We start from the raw sequence: 4439 nt of genomic DNA, 5'->3' as shown, positions 1-4439 counted from the left end.
ACCGTTACCGTACCTTGACTAGAACGTCTAGTGTGTACACTCGCATTTACTTGCCTTCAACAATCATTTGATCGGACCTTTACTGGACCGTGACTGGACCTTGACTGGCACTATAGTGTGAATCAAGCTTAAGGTGTGGTGGTAAATTAAGAAAGCGCCTGCAAATATTCTAAACTATGCAATGGGCTGTACATGTCGTACGTAGTAGGTACCTACCTTCAAGGTAGAATCATGACACCTAGAATAATTTTTTCACCCCCACCGTTACTTAACCTCAGTGATCCAACTGAAAAATTAAAAGAACAAAAAAAAAAAAAAAAAAAAACAGATATCCCAAGAAAATTAAGCGGCTTCGAAGAAAAGAAACCCAGCCCTGGGAAAGACTATAAACATCCTGTATAGTAAGAATATACCTTAATGAAATTAAACAGTTAAGAATTTTCGGTAGGTATTTTAATTGCCAAATTAGGTACCCATGTAACTAACTGGTAACCGAGTGGATCCATATCTAAAAAAGTTATCTGAATAAAGCACCTACATAGGTAGGTATTTCGATACTTAGGTACCTGACTTGGCGGTAACTTGACTATTTAAGTAGGTACAAACACTAAACTTGTTCAAACAATTGTTTTCCCAGTAAGTAGGTAGGTACTTACCCTTGAAAAATCCTTCTTACGAGTTACCTACTTACCTTGCCAGTAAAATTGGTGGTACCTACCTTCTTTCTTTACTTACCTACACAATTCACCACACTCACACTACCTTCATACAGGTAGGTACTTTGCTATTAGGTTAGGTAAGTTACCTAGGTATGATTCCCATTCCTACAGGTACCTTTAGGCTCCATCCCTACCTATCGAGTAAACAAAACTATTGCCCTTCTGAATATAAATTGCCGGGTCATTGACCTTTAAGCGGAAAAAGCTCGCAGACAATTACCTACCTACCTTTCCCACCGTAGCGGTGAAAAACAATTTGCGTGCAATTAAGTAGGTACTTATCAATTTATGTAATGTTTTGCTTTATTTTTACTTTCCTTTCCTTATAGTTATAGGTAAGTACATAGGAAAAATACTCGAAATAAATACATAAGAGAACTAAAATATTTAATGCATGAATGAAGTAGACAATAATACAAATAATAAGACCAAACACTAAACTTAAAGGTTTCAGAGGGGGAACTGTAACTGCTAAGGCCTCATCGTCCCGAAAGCGAAGAGAGAAGGAGGACAGGAAGGCCAGCCGTTCCGAGAACAAACATTATCCGTTGTGGATAAAATCCGCCCCGGGGGGGAACGCAGACTTGCTACCAACAGAGCTAACTAGGCTGGCTTTCTTGAACTCCAGATTTAACTGAAAACTCTCTGTGGTAAGCCGTAAGATCGGGCATTAGACACATTGATGCTACCCAAGTTTCGTCTCTCAACCTATTTGCCATCCATGTCTACTTCTCTCGCCCTCCATGTCCTTACGCTCCCCAAGTCCGTGGGAGAGAGAGAGCACATCACATGATTATTCAGGCTGCATTTCCATAATAACATTAAAAGATCGGTACATTCTCCCTCCCTCTCTCCATCTCTCTCTCTCTCTCTCTCTCTCTCTCTCTCTCTCTCTCTCCCTCCCTCTCTCTTTCTCTCTCTCTCCCATGGACATAGGTTAGGTACCTAGTCACATGTGTTGGTTATAGCATTACATGTGTGTGCCTACAGGAATAATAATATTATTACTATTATTATAATTATGATGGACATGTATTGTGACCCACGTAACAGCCATCTATCTGCAATACGATACCTACCCCTCCCCGTACTTACCTACCTACACTACCTCCCCATACTTATCCCTTATACCTAGTACCCTTTAACATATAGGTACCTAAATACCCTTCTATATACGTATACATATACTGCACGTATGCCTATCCTGGCTCATGTTTTCTATACAAATAATGTCAGAAAATTAATGCCATGATGTCCATTGAGGTCTTAATACCTTCTCACCTACCTTTTTCCTACTTCCCTTCCTCTATATCCTTCTCTCTTTCTCCATCCTCCCCTCCTTCCTCCTCTTCTAGTAAAAAAAAGAATCAGGCCGAAAGTGGTTAGGTGGAAGAGCTCCTCCAATAAAAAATAGACCGTATAGGTGGGTATTCGGTCCACTTACCTTCATTGGAATGGATTTGGTTCTACCTTCTATTTCGGTTCTAGACATTAGCAAAAACCACAAGAATCAAAGTGAGAGTTTTCCCCAGTGAGAAATTTCGCTTCCCTGTCACCTGATAGTGATAGTCACTTGCTGCGGTCAAATTGGTATCACGCACCACTACTTTATCCACTAGTTGGGTTTCTATTAATTGGAATTTTTGGTAGACAGAGGAGAAAATATTCAAATAGCTAGGTGCCTATGAGGTACAATCGATATTTTTTCTCTATATGTATGTATACTTATCTTCTTTTCCTTCCTCGCCTTTTCCCGTGTACAGACGGGGTTGGCGTTTTTGTCAGCCTCTCAATCAGCCTTAGCTAGGGTGATTGCTGTGAAGAGATTTGGTTTTTGGCCACAAAATTTTTATGATTGGACGCCCTTCGCACTTAGCTCTCAACCTTTGCTACTTCTTTAGCGAGGGAAATTTCAGGCTGGTTTCCTCCTTGTTTATTTATTCCGGCGTTTAACCATTGGGGTAGGTAAATCCTGTTCCCTTTTAAGGTAAAACCCTGCTGTCGTCCGAAAGCACGAAGTTTCCATAATAAATCCACAAGGTGAGGTAACAGCAAACGTAATAATCTTGTAAAATCTGGTGTGGAAATATTAAAACGTCGCGGCCTGTCGCCTATTGTAAATCTACAACACTTCCAATAAATGTAGTGGAAAATTAAATAAATTTCCATGCTGCATACTCCATGCTTGTATTTTAATATTGTGAGACGCGCTTTTTTTACCTATTTGTGTTAGGAAAAGCATGTGTGACATGCAATTTATATGACACACTCTGTATAGACGGTAGCATGGGGGGATGTGAGTGACTTGAAATGTACAGGGTGTCAAATAAATTATCTCAACATAGGAAGATGAGTTTGCGGTCTTGGAAAACGAAGGAATTTTGTTGTTGAACGTGAATGCTTTCAGAACTGTTGATGTCTTACTCCGAATTAGAAAGCTGTTAGGTAAAGCTAGAGCTGTGTAGTCAACTTTCGGAAATTCACAATTTAATGGTGCGATGGCCAGCCTAGTTAGCTGCGTTGGTAGTGCGTCTGCCTTGTAAGCGCTAGGCCGCGGGTTCGATTCCCGCCCGGGGCGGATTTTATCCTGATGGGATAATGTTCGTTCTCGGAACGGCTGGCTTTCTCCTATCCTGTCTTCCTTCTCTCCTCGATTTCGGGACGATAAGACCATAGCAGTTAAAGTTCCCTCTGTCAAACCTCTTAAAAAAAAAAAAAAAAAAAAAAAAAAAAAAAAAAAAAAAAAAAAACAAAAAAAATGGATAAAAGTTGCACGACTACACTTCCAATGCAACCGCAATGGCTCTGAAATGTTTCTTCCTCACCATCTCTCCTCAGGTATGGCTGTGTTACACGAAGTGCTGGGCATGTACCATAGCGGCGTGTTCAAGGACGGACAACTAGTCAGCAACAAATCTACCAACAAGCAAGACCTGAAGACAATTCGCGGCGATCAAATCACTTGGATCGTTATTTACAGAGAGAAACTATAACAATAAAATTAGAGTCCTTGTCCCTAGTTAAGATTTTTAAGAGAGGAATCTGTAAGCATAGAGTTCTTATCGTCCTAAAATCGAACTTTCCGACCCGCAATTTCCGAGAACAAAAATTATCTGTTTAGAATAAAGTGCGTGCCGGGCCGGGAGGGAATCGAACCCGCGACCTAGCGCTTACAAGGCAGAATTTACCAGCCCATAAAATTAATTTTATTTTTAAACATATTATACCTACCTAACTACCTAACATTATTTATTTTCACTATGCAAGATTGGAAGGTCTGGGTAGGTAACATGTTTATAATAAGAGAATAACATAATACCTATGCACAGTGCACACACATGGAGGTATAAAGTAGGTAAGATGCAATAACATGTCTCATTTATTTTCAATATTATGTGAAACAAAATGGAATAATGGAAATGTAAAATTCGCGTTCCCGAAAAATATAAAATAGGTAAATACCTAATTTAAAACGAAAATGAAATTCTGTGGAAATGCGTTTGTTTCGTAACTATTCGTAAGTAAGTATGTACCTATATTTACATTATTTACCTAGTTCGCGGATACGATTCCCACCCGGGGCGGATTTTACCCTAAACAGATAAGATTCGTTCTCGGAACGGCTGGCTTTCTCCTATCCTGTCTTCCTTCTCTCTTCGATTTCGGGACGATAAGACCATAGCAGTTACAGTTTCCTCTGTCAAACCTCTTAAAAAAAAA

The sequence above is a fragment of the Diaphorina citri genome, unplaced genomic scaffold (genome assembly GCF_000475195.1).
Source record: "Diaphorina citri unplaced genomic scaffold, Diaci psyllid genome assembly version 1.1 scaffold389, whole genome shotgun sequence".
Taxonomy (NCBI): Eukaryota; Metazoa; Arthropoda; class Insecta; order Hemiptera; family Psyllidae; genus Diaphorina; species Diaphorina citri.
The sequence above is the reverse complement of the archived record's forward strand: the minus strand, read 5'-3'. Positions refer to the sequence as shown.